The sequence below is a fragment of the Narcine bancroftii genome, chromosome 1 (assembly GCF_036971445.1).
Source record: "Narcine bancroftii isolate sNarBan1 chromosome 1, sNarBan1.hap1, whole genome shotgun sequence".
Lineage (NCBI taxonomy): Eukaryota > Metazoa > Chordata > Chondrichthyes > Torpediniformes > Narcinidae > Narcine > Narcine bancroftii.
In genome coordinates, this window is record NC_091469.1 from 203080380 (window position 1) to 203093299 (window position 12920).

A 12920-nucleotide genomic window follows, 5' to 3' on the forward strand; every position below is an offset into this window, starting at 1 on the left:
ACTTATGACGCCCTTTGCAGTTGCTACAACAAGTGAAGAACTCTCTCCTGAGTGGCCATGACTAAGAGATCGGATGGAACAAGCAGGGAGATGGTGTTTTCCAGCATTGTCAATGCTTTGGGAGAAAAGGGGGGATGATTTGGGCAAGAGGATTCGAGCCAGGACTGGTTGGAGGAAACCAACCGGTATTGGAACTGAGTGTCTGAAGTCATATTGGGGTGGCTCATGTGAGAAAAGGGGTAGAGGGGAATCTTTCAATGGGGGAGGTGGCATAGCTTGGGAGGTGGGGGGAGTCATGCAAGGGAACAACTGCTCCCTCGAGCACATTTGTTCAAAGGTGGCGACTGTTTTTGAACTGCGAGACCACGGCATCTGCCGCAGATGCCGTCTCCTTGTGTGTGCTCCCTGCTGACTGGGTTATTAGCTGGTATGGATCATACGCTGTACATGCATGAATCGCACGAATACAAGGCGCATAAATAATTTGATGTTCAAACAGCAAATCAGAGAGGGTGAGCCTGAGAGGCAAGTAAGTAAATTGTTTGTTTTATTTAAAAAATGAATTGATTTGCAAATCTTGCTCCAGGTAGTCCGAGGGGAGGGTTCGGAGTCAGGCATCAGGAGCTCCAGTCACCAGATCTCTCACACCCGACTCTGAACCCTCCCCTTGGCCTACACTGGAGACCCTGATGCATGAGTCCCAACTCCGAACCCTCACACACGCATACTGGAGTCCAGTGTGTGTGTGGTAGTAGGCCAATTCCTATCATTTTAATTCAAATATTAAAATACTGTAATCAAAAAGAGGTTGTTTTTACACTGGGGATGTAGGTGTGCATCTTCATTATAAAATGATTTAAAATGTAAAATATATATGATTTTATTAAATAATAGCTAATTTTAAATGCAGTCATCGCTTCAATAGTTGAAATTATTGGTAACTCATTCCATTGGAATGGGATGTGATCAATTAAATGCAGGGCTTGCCTGTGTGCAGGGAGTGGATGTACGCTTCGCTCTCTCCCCTTTCCTCTCCATCCCAATGCTCTGTCATCTCCCTTGGGGTGGAGGCATTGGTGAATACAGGGAGGGATCTAGGAAACGGAAAATGCTAAAAAGGAAGATGATCTCTGAGCTCTGGAGGAGGAAGTAGAAAGAAAGGGAGAGGGAGAGGGAGGGTGAGGGAGGGAGAGAGAGAGGGAGGGAGAGGGAGGGAGAGGGAGGGAGAGGGAGGGAGAGGGAGGGAGAGGGAGGGAGAGAGAGGGAGGGAGAGAGAGGGAGGGAGAGAGAGGGAGGGAGAGAGAGGGAGGGAGAGAGAGGGAGGGAGAGAGAGGGAGGGAGAGAGAGGGAGGGAGAGAGAGGGAGGGAGAGAGAGGGAGGGAGAGAGAGGGAGGGAGAGAGAGGGAGGGAGAGAGAGGGAGGGAGAGAGAGGGAGGGAGAGAGAGGGAGGGAGAGAGAGGGAGGGAGAGAGAGGGAGGGAGAGAGAGGGAGGGAGAGAGAGGGAGGGAGAGAGAGGGAGGGAGAGAGAGGGAGGGAGAGAGAGGGAGGGAGAGAGAGGGAGGGAGAGAGAGGGAGGGAGAGAGAGGGAGGGAGAGAGAGGGAGGGAGAGAGAGGGAGGGAGAGAGAGGGAGGGAGAGAGAGGGAGGGAGAGAGAGGGAGGGAGAGGGAGGGAGGGAGAGAGAGGGAGGGAGAGAGAGGGAGGGAGAGAGAGGGAGGGAGAGGGAGAGAGGGAGGGGGAGAGAGGGAGGGGGAGGGAGGGAGGGAGAGGGAGGGAGAGGGAGGGAGGGAGAGGGAGGGAGGGTGAGGGAGGGAAGGAGGGAGGGAGAGGGAGGGAGGGAGGGAGAGGGAGGGAGGGGGAGGGAGGGAGGGAGAGGGAGGGAGGGAGAGGGAGGGAGGGAGGGAGGTGGGGAGGGAGAGAGAGAGATGAAAGGAGTGGGGGGTCAAGGCGGTACCAGTCTGCTCTGCGAACCTTCACTTGTCTGCACAAGCACCATTTTCAGCACCACCAAGGGAAAGACAGGAGAGATCAGAAAGTGTCTCCCCATGCCATGATTGATCTGATGGACACACATAATATGCAACTCACAGCGCAGAGCTTCCTCTACCAGTTCGTGGTTGGAAAAGCAAAGATTCCCTGGTGTGCGTGCGCACGCGCACTCACATGTGCTGCTTGCAAAACTTGTGTGCAAGTGCATAAATGTGCACAGCCATGGTCGTGGCACCTTTTTTATGTGCTTTCGTTCCCCCTAACGTTAAAACCTGGCTATGCCCCTGCAGGGGGAGGGGGATGGAGGCATTACTAAAGCTCAGCCTAGGGCCTAGGAGGTAGTTAATCTACCACTGGATTCATGCATAATCACTTCCAAGTCTCTCTGCATAGCAGCATGCTGCAATCTTTCACTATTTTAGTAATGATGAGATCTATTTTCCCTTCCAAAGTGGATTATTTCACATTACCAACATTATACTCCATCTGCCAGACCCTTACCTACTCACGTCACCTTCCTATATCTATCCGATTTTTGGTCAGTTGTGACTCCCAAATGATTGAGATTCAGAAATCTGTCAAAGTCAGAGAGTTGGCTTGCTTTGATTCTCTCATGTTGAAGATGGTGGTTGTCTGGCACTAGTGTGGTATGAGTGGCATTTATTTGCCATACCTGAATATGTCTGCATCTTGCTGGGTGGGGGCACGGATTGCCTCATCAGCTGTGGCTTAGCAAATGAATTCTGTGCCATTATCACTGACCACTGGTAGAGAGTTTTTAGGTTAATCAACCACACTCAAGGCTCCCATTCTCATTTATTAAATATTAAATATTATTTATTTAATATTTTTAAAAAATATTTTGAAGGTATGTAGTGCCATGTTCTGTGCTGTATTGGATGGATTTTCTTCACATAAATAAAAGTTTAGATGCTGAGGCCACCATCGCGAGGGCTCATTAAGAGAAATAAACCAATGCATGAATGAATGAGAATCTATTGTCACTTATGTAAGTACAATATACAGGTACAATGAGAGTCTGACTTGCTGCAGCTTAGTTATGTAAAGCACAATCACAACAATTAAGTTCAATGAACACATAAGATGCCATGAAGAGAAAAAATAAATAAATATCTCTTTGGCTTGGCTTCGCGGACGAAGATTTATGGAGGGGGTAAATGTCCACGTCAGCTGCAGGCTCGTTTGTGGCTGACAAGTCCGATGCGGGACAGGCAGACACGGTTGCAGCGGTTGCAGGGGAAAATTGGTTGGTTGGGGTATGTAATCTCTAATGTGTCAACAGCTGCAGCAAAGAACAATTAGAGTTACAAAATAACTTGACCAATCTCCTTTTCCATAGTGATTTAAAATGCATCACTGTCAAACACACGGCATCATGGCATGACCAAATGGTGTGAAGAAGCAAGTTGTCATGTGAAAAATGTAATTGAAAGATATCACATTGAGGAATTGTAGTTAAGAAAATTGTATCTGCGGGGATCTTATAGGATGAGAAAATACAATAACAAATGATCAGTGGCAAATACCTGACATTAGGAGTCCTTCGGTTTCAGTCATTGAAATCGGCAAAGTATGACAAAAACATATTTGTTCAGACTTCATAAAATCACAAAAACTGATAATGTAATGGTCAGGCTTGTTTTTTTTGGAAAACTTTCATCCAGGGTATGTTGTGCCTGCGATACCGAATTAGCTTCTTTGTGGGTTTAGATGAATAACCCCAGAGATTGCATGTGGGAACACAAATTTGTTTGGATTCAGCTTCATATGCCTGGCAGCTGCTGCCAATAACATGGCAACTCAGGAGGTGTTTCAAATCCATTCTGTTTAAGAATTTGAACTTTTTTTTGTCTTTTTGAGAATTAACAAATGTGTATTGGAAAAATTATGATTCAAACCCTTCTTGTAAACATTAAATATTCACTGAGAGGATCGTAACTTGCTCTTCTTGCCTTCAGACCTAATCTCACAGCTGAAAGCTTGCCCGGGCCTAACAAGGCCTTTCTGTTATTACTGTCATTATCAGCAACAATTCCTCATTGTGTCACATCCTTCCAACAGTGAGATGAACAGCCCACAGTCATTTGCAGGTGAGATTCAGCTTAACTGGAAGATTGGCGGAACAGTGCAGCACACCAAGAGGCCCTTCTGCCCACAATGTCTATTCTGAATACAATGCCAAATTAAGCTAAATCTCTTCTGCCTCCACACTGCCCTCTAAGCATCAAGGGGCATGCCAATAAATTCTGGTTTCAAAATAATACCCAGATCCTGAGTTTTACTAAGGAACAAGCTCTACCAAGTTAACAACTACATGGACTTCCTGCTAAATAAAGCAAAGTTAAAAATGTTCAGACTGGCAGTTCACGATTTGAACCTGGTTTGCACTATTGCATTTCACAGCAATGATGAAATGGGCAGGCTTCCTATCTCATTCCCATCTCCATATGATGCATCGTATCGAATGTCCCCTGCATCAAAGATCATTGGTTTCGGCTCCAGCCAATAATTATCCCCCTTATCCCATTAGTTACCTGGCTTTTGAATCTGACTATTCCATACTTCAGTATGATTTCCAGGGCCACAGCAACCTTTCCCAACCATTCACTTTCCACCGTTGTCATGGAGTGATGCCTGATCCCAGGCATCACTCCAAGCTGACACGGTCTGACCACAAAATCCCTTCTACACAAACTCCCCGATTATGACTGGAATGGCAGCTCCAAATGTGGATCTTATGAATTTAAAAGACTGCATTAATTCCCCTTTTGTCTATTCCTGACAGGTGTATGAAAAAGTCTGATAAGATTTTTAGTTTGGAATAAACACGTTTTTATTTGTTGTTTCTTTCATTGCTACTCTCTGGTGAAAAGTTGTAAGAAAGTTATTAACATCTGCATTGTCAATTCATTGTTTGGCTAAATTCCTGATTATGTAATCTCTAATGTGTCAACAGCTGCAGCAAAGAACAATTAGAGTTACAAAATAACCTGACCAATCTCCTTTTCCATAGTGATTTAAAATGCATCACTGTCAAACACACGGCATCATGGCATGACCAAATGGTGTGAAGAAGCAAGTTGTCATGTGAAAAATGTAATTGAAAGATATCACATTGAGGAATTGTAGTTAAGAAAATTGTATCTGCGGGGATCGATACTGTCACATCTAGGTGGAGAGAGCTGGCAAGGTCAGCTCCCTGCTTGTCAGTCTCCTCTTACAGCTCAAGCTGTGACCATACTTCATCAAGCCTTGATAAAGAACTATAGGTGGAAATTTAATTCTGGCAGTTGTGGAAACTTTCTTTAAAATAAATAACTCCAGCGTAAACACCAGTGACAGGAAGTAATATTTTCACAATGGACACTTGCAGGGATGCCCTATTTAAAAGTGATATGATTGTGTAAGGTTAATTTTGGTAGCAAGGTAAGTGAGATAGTCTAAACAATGGTTTAAGGAGGTTCAACTCTCCACTTCCCTTCATTCACTTGACTGGTGTACCATGATAACTGTTGCAATGCTTTTGCTTCCTGGATTAAAGTGAGTACATGTACTTTCAGGGAATCTTGACAAAAATAAAATTAAATGTTTGAGTGCATCCTGTTCTCGATGAGAATCCAACCTCTGAAATGGTCAGTAAGTCCTCAGGACTGTTTCACCACTTGAGAATCAGAAAAGCTGCAGAGGAAAGGTCCCAACATGAAAATGTTAACTGATCATTTCTACCCATGGATGCTGTCTGACCCGCTGACTTCCTCCAGCGATTTCTCAAGTTCAACCACTTGTTGGTTTCCACAGGGAATGAGTGTACAAAATCCCGTAATTAGGCTGGGCTTGGTTATTTCAAAGCAACAGCTAAGTTAGGATTGCATGGGATTGGAGGGGGGTCACTCCCATGGATGCTTCCTGACCTGCTGAGTTTCTCCAGCACTTGTTGTGTTGCTCCAGTTTTCCAACATCTACAATCTCTCTTGTTTACCAAGGTCTATTTCACATCACTTTCAATGTTACAGAAGAGCTGATTCGCTTCTGTGCATTTTGTGCTTCCGCACTAATTCCATTGTTTTTCAATGTAGAATCGAGGCCTCAGGAACAGAACCTTGGGCTCCTGATATCTGCATTAAACACAATGCCAAAGTAAACTCTTCTCTTCCTGCACTTGGCCTGTGTCCATCCACCTTAATCCATAACCTATCTCTAAGGAGACCATACAAGACCAAACCAAAATGTTGGCAATCACCAGACATGTACCCACACCATCCCATGTTCCCCTGGATCTGGCATTGTCCACTTCTCCCTGCTCAATTTCTCTGCTGCTGTAACCCTCATCCATGTCTCTGCCTCCTCTTGTGCTCCAAGGTTCTGCTGCAAATTTCACGATTGATAAGGAAGGTGGTGATGTCCCTCGGTGGTTCCAGCTCACAGTGGAGACATTCTGTGAGATCAATAATTGTGTGCCTGACACCAGCAAAAATTAGCTGAGGTGTATCATGCAAGGATACTATTTCCCAATGGCAGGCAACTGACAGAGTGAAAGTGGTGGACATTTTGAGGCAAATTTCCTAAATAAAGCCTTAGGGGTCACAGGTGCAGGTTAATGCACTGACTGACATGAGCTCACAGTTGATGCTAAGACCATGATGGATAGTAACCAGATTGGAAACAGATTTAACTCCCTAAAATATATCGTTTCATTTAAGTGACAGTAATTCTGTCATGTTGTAGCTGACAAATGATCGAACCAGATCATTGGGCCATCGTTGAGCTCCCACACACTGTCAGACCTCTGAGAATTACTGCAGTGTGTGGCCTTCGCAGGGAATACTAATCTGTTCAGCAACTGGAGGCAGGACTTGTGCCCAGAGAAGGGAGAGGACAGGGCTGGACCAGACCCTGGGTTCTGCAGATGCTCCACCCAGTGAAGGGGACACAGTTTTCAGCCTCCAGAGTCAACCCCAGACTCAGAAGATGCCAGTGAAGTTGTCAAACTGCCCAGGGCTATGTCAGACACAGGAGCTGTTGAGTTTACACTTAGACGGGGAACAAGTAGGAAGATTTCAGAGGGAAATGGGACTAGTTTGCTGAGACAACTTGGTCAGCATGGATGTTGGACTGAAGGGCCTGCTTCCATGCTGTATTACATTAAAACTCTATAAAATGTGGATCACTTTTCTCTCTAAATATTCCCTCTTTCCAGTGGTCTCCCCCTCTACCTGTCTGCCTCTCCATTCCATTACCCTCTCATGTCTCAGCCTCCTTCTTATTCCCCCACCTTGATGTACTTGATATCATCCCTTCTTACTGATGTTCTCAATAAAGGCTCCTGACCCAAAACGTAGACTGCCCATTTCTCCCCACGAATGCTGCCTGACCTGTTAAGTTCCTCCAGCTTCTCTTTGTTTGCTCTCCACACAGCCAATGTCCTGCAATCCAGGTATCACCCGGGGATATGTCCTCTGCACTCTCCCCAGCACAACCACATCCTTGGATATCATCATGTTATCTTCCACACAATTTCCAGGACTCACTCCAACATTTTAGAACCTTTTTGGAAATGAATCCATCAACCTTTAAAATGTCGATGCAGCCAATCTCCATCTGGAGTGAGTCCTGGAAATTGTGTGGAAGATAACATGATGATATCCAAGGATGTGGTTGTGCTGGGGAGAGTGCAGAGGACATATCCCTGGGTGATTCTTGGATTGTAGGACATTGGCTGTGTGGAGAGCAAACAAAGAGAAGCTGGAGGAACTTAACAGGTCAGGCAGCATCCGTGGGGAGAAATGGGCAGTCTACGTTTTGGGTCAGGAGCCTTTATTGAGACATCAGTAAGAGGGGATGATATCAAGTACATCAAGGTGGGGGAATAAGAAGGAGGCTGAGACATGAGAGGGTAATGGAATGGAGAGGCAGACAGGTAGAGGGGGAGACCACGGGGAAGAGGGAATATTTAGAGAGCAAAGTGAAATCAGGAAACAATGGAACCAAATGAGGTGGGGATGACCCAAAATTAGAAAAATTAACATTTATCCTATGGGTTTAAGGCTGTGGACAATTACAATGCATGGTTCCTCAAGTTTATGTTTGGCCTCAGGGAGGAGTAAAGAACTCTGTTAGTGTGTGGGGGTAGGGAGGGTGGTGGGAGGGGGTGAGGGTGGAACCTGATGCAGAAAATCTTCTTGAGTCATCGCCTTGTATAGATGACTCTACTGGACAGGAGGTTAGAGCCAGTGAAGGACCTGGCTCAGTTTAAGGAGCTCAGTAAAATTGGTTGGATGATGCTGGACCAGTCCTGAGCTTTATGCTAGGTCCCTCTCTGCCCCCTCCAGCGGTCCCTCTTTGCACCCTCCAGCGGTCCCTCTCTGCCCCCTCCAGCAGACCCTCTCTGCCCCCTCCAGCAGACCCTCTCTGTCCCCTCCAGCAGACCCTCACTGCCCCCTCCAGCAGTCCCTTGCCTCCTCCACAGCAGTCCCTCATTGCCCCCTCCAGCGGTCCCTTGTTGTCCCTCCAGTTGCACAGCTGCCAACAACCATGATGCTTTGCTGTCACATTGTGTCAATAAGATGGGGCTGGATATGAGTGGCAACTAGGCTTGAGGTGGTAGAGCCTGATCCCTCCTGGGTTGCTCCGATAGCTTTTGACAGCTCATGGCAATTCTGAATAGTTCTAACAAATCTGGCAATTGGAAACTGTTAAAAAAATGCAAAACAATTGAACACTTTTTAAAAATGACTGAAGCCCAATCAACTGATATAAATTATTGGTGTTACTGGTAATTAAAATAGCAATATCTACCTTATTGAAGTTTGTAATCACACTTGGGTTGGATCACCAGCTGAACCCATACAAAACTGAGGGGTAGGACACGAAGTTTACCTTCCACTGAATACCTGGCCAGGAACATTCTGGAATGCTCCTGACTCCATTGAAGATCCCGGAATAGTGTATTCCTGATCCCTTGAATATTTTGTGTGGGTGTCTGCAGCAAACATCCAGGGCTGCCCGCGGGATCAAGCTCATTGCAATCTATCCACATTGGGAAAGTCAGTAACTCACCTAAATGTAGACCTGCAACTCCACAACATAGATGGAGTGGTCTTTAGATGTTAAGGGAAGTGCGGTGTGCAATTAGACCAGGAATAATGATAGGTTTATTGGCATATACGTATATTAAACAATGTGCCTATGCACCAAAATTCTTGCTGCAGCCAAAAAGGTGTTTGTAAATATTGAAACATGAAGGGCAATAAATACAAAAGATAGATAATAAATATTCAGTTATCCTAGTACATAGAAAAGTGACTTGTAATTGTGCAGACAGACTTTTTGTGTTGTTGGAGCAGTCCTAGATTAGTGTGCCAAGGGGATGCCCAAGAGCCTGATCACTGTTGGAAAGAAACTTCTCTTGAAATGAGTGGTGCTGGTCTTCAGGCTTCTGCACATTCTGCTCAAAGGTAGTTTTTTTTTGAAAGTGGAGCTGAAGTTAAAAATCAGACAGGATATTGTTAAAGGTAGAATGGCCAGGAGGGGCTGAATGGCCTTGCCCTGCCAAAGTGAACATCAGAGGCAGAGTGAGATGCACTGACTACATTCAAGCATGTACAGCAGCAACTAGAAATGAACTTTGAAGCAGTTTCTCTTTCCCACACTCTGAGGCAGGACTCAGGGAAACATGGCAAGGCAGCGGGAATTAATCAAGATGCAAAATTTAATTAATAATTGAGGGTCCTGGTATGAAAAGAGTTATAACTCTATCAGCATAATGACAGAGTGACAGAATATTTGCAAACAGTACAATTGTTTGGATATGTTTTAAATAGATAACCTTGTATTGGAGAGGGATCTTATCTACAATTGAACAACTACTGCATCCAGAAAGCAGAGAACCTGAAGAGTTAAGTGGGAAGCATAGAAGACCTGCTTTGTTCTTTGTCTGGGTCTGAGCTTCAGGGATGACCATTGTGCCAAATGCAGGTGGTACAGGGAGAAACTTGGCTCCCTCTCCACTACCACTGGAGTGATAGCTGCTTTCTTTGCCCACTCTAATTGGACACGGCTGTCTTATCAACCCGATGCCCCTCCCCCCCAATGCTGAGCACACACAATCCATGCAAAAAAAAAAATCCCACTACATCTTGCCCAGTTATTATCAGAAAGTGGTGGGAGGTTGATGAAAACTTTGGAAAACTAATGAAATGGAATATTTCTCAGCTGCTAGATGGAAAAAGAATACAGTTTGCATGGCTAAGGTTTACACAATGTATCATTCAGCATTTGCAATGATTATTCTGCTGCCAAGAACGCCACAGTTATTAATACATGTTATTATAACATAAAATCTGGTTTGGTGATTCGAGTGCCCAGGAACGCAAAAAACTGCAGCAAGTAGCAAACCCAGCCAAGTCCATCATGGGATCCGACCTCCCATCCATCGCAGAGACTTATGTGAGGCGCTGCCTCAAGAAGGCAGCCAGCGTTATAAGGGCCCCCATCACCCTGGTCACAAGCACTTTTCACTGCTACCTTCAGACCTGAAGACCAGCAACTCTGGTTCAAGAACAATTTTTATCAAATGGCTGTCAGCTTCTTGATCCTCCACTTACTATCCTAATCATAAACAAGACCACAAAGAGATCTCTCTGCATTATTGGAACATCACTTGAACTGTGAATATTTATCCATTATATTTATTATTTATTTTCATAAGGGATGATTTAAGTTATACGATTGCATCTTACATACCTGCGTGGTTGCAGCAATTAAGAATATCAATGCATCTGTACATTGTACTTATGTTTATGGAAATAACCTCATTCTCATTAAAAAAAGAAGGGGCGACAAGTACAATACTTTTACAGCAAGACTGGTTGCAAAATTGCTTCAGAGAAAGATGTCGGACTAGTAAATTCAACAGCATGAGGTATATTGCCTCTGTACAGGAAGGTTATGTCTGTAACAGTGGGCTTCAGGGAGCGACGGTCTAATGCTGTGGCCAAGGGAATCCTAGATCCCAGGCAGTTTACATGAAGCAGGTAATGGCTCAGTACTGTGAGAGGCTGGAAATTTGTAGCATGGTTTGGTACTGAGATTGGGAGTTGCCAAAAACATTTCCCAGCAGCAGCCACCACCGCAATTGTCAGGACTGCTTCTGGACCTGGACTGATAGGTGGGTGATCAGACAGGCATTGCCTCCCGCTGATGGCTGCTGGAACATTGTAACATCGACATGAACACCTGGGCCATCAGCTATGCACCTATCAGAAGTTGAGTTACACATGCCTCAAAATGTGTGTGTGTGTGTGTGTGCGCACGCCCCCCAACCCCCACTCCCTTGAAAGAATGAGTGGGGACTGGTCTTTGATGTTCCATCATGTTGACTGTGGTTGGATTTGTGGACCATTTTATTGGATCCCATGCACCTGAAGTGCCATTAAGTGTGCCAGATTTTACATCGATTTTGGATTTTACTTGGGTGGTACGGATAGAGTACCAGTTAGCGCAATAGTATTACAGTGCCAGTAATCAGAGTTTGAGTCCAGCGCTGTCTGCAAGGAGTTTGTACGTTCTCCCCATGTCTGTGTGGGTTTCCTCTAGCTGCTCAGGTTTCCTCCCACCCTTCAAAACATATGGGGGTTGTAGGTTAATTGGAGTATTTGGGGGGGCATGGACTCATGCAAGGAAGGGCCTATTGCTGTGCTGTGTGTCTAAATTAAAAAAAATATAAAAATATTGAGCGTATCAAGGGATATTACAGGAATCAATCACAGCAGTCAATTGCACAGAGAAAGACAAATTCTGTGAGGAAGAGATTACCCTAAAGTGTTGAAGCTGGAATGGAAGGATGATCTGGGGTGAGCATTTTGCAATAGAGTCTGGATAATCCCCTCGAGCAACCAGCAGATCCAATCATAGTTTCATGCACAAAGCCCAGGTAGCCAGTAAACTGGGACACCAAGGCAAACTGTAACAGGCTCAGTTGGCACTAGGTGTTGCCAAGACTCACACTGGGGAGGCATCATACAAATTCAATCAATGTTGTGTTGGTCGACACTGCACAGAATAACTGGAAAACTCCCAGAGTGGTGGTGCCCAAAGGGTTGGGGGTCAGAGGTCACCCTTTACCAAATGGTGGGAGGTGAACGCCACCTAGTGCCTGGATCACTGGATGTGTGGGCTACTTGCTGCAGTTTTTTGCGTTCCTGGGCACTCGAATCACCAAACCAGATTTTATGTTATAATAACATGTATTAATAACTGTGGCGTTCTTGGCAGGGTGAAGGTCATTACCAAGTGGGACCTGATCCACACGTTTGTACAGTGAAGTGTGGATAAGAAAGGCAACGCCATCTAACAATCAACACCATGAGGGGCTTTGATCACATGTCCAAATATGTTACGTTATGACATCATCACCTGAGACATTTTAGGTCACTGTGGACCAGACACTAGAGGGAGTTCAGCATTTCCTACACAATGAAGTGGATGAGGTACAGATCCAAGCCACCCTAGACCACACACTGGAGGAACCTTGGGGAAAAAAATAACAGACCCTCCTTTTTCAAATCTCCATGTTGCCCAGTGGTGCTCTGCTCCCTCTGCATGTTCCCTCATTATAGACACCAATTCTACAGGGATATTGACCTTGTAGGAAGGCACCATTTCCCAGTTGTCAATTTCCTACAACCAGCAAACACTCCATCAGGAACAGCAGGTTCCAGATCCTCAAGCGAGACACAGCAATTTAGAAATTAGAAGCAGGAATGGGGCATTCTACAGTCCCATTCAATATAGTCTTGCTTGATCTTTGCATCATACTCCTGTACTCTTGTCACACCTCTTGATGTATATTTGTGTTTTGAAATGTATCTTAATGTATATCTTAAGTACATTCAGTGACCTGACCTTGACAGTC

General features: G+C 45.2%; 1 protein-coding gene across 9 annotated transcripts in view; it reads left to right on the forward strand.

Moving 5' to 3' along the window:
* LOC138738252 (nuclear receptor subfamily 5 group A member 2-like) overlaps window positions 1-12920 on the forward strand; it is a 70429-nt gene that overhangs the window by 28078 nt on the left and 29431 nt on the right. The gene's annotated exons all lie outside the window — the stretch shown is intronic.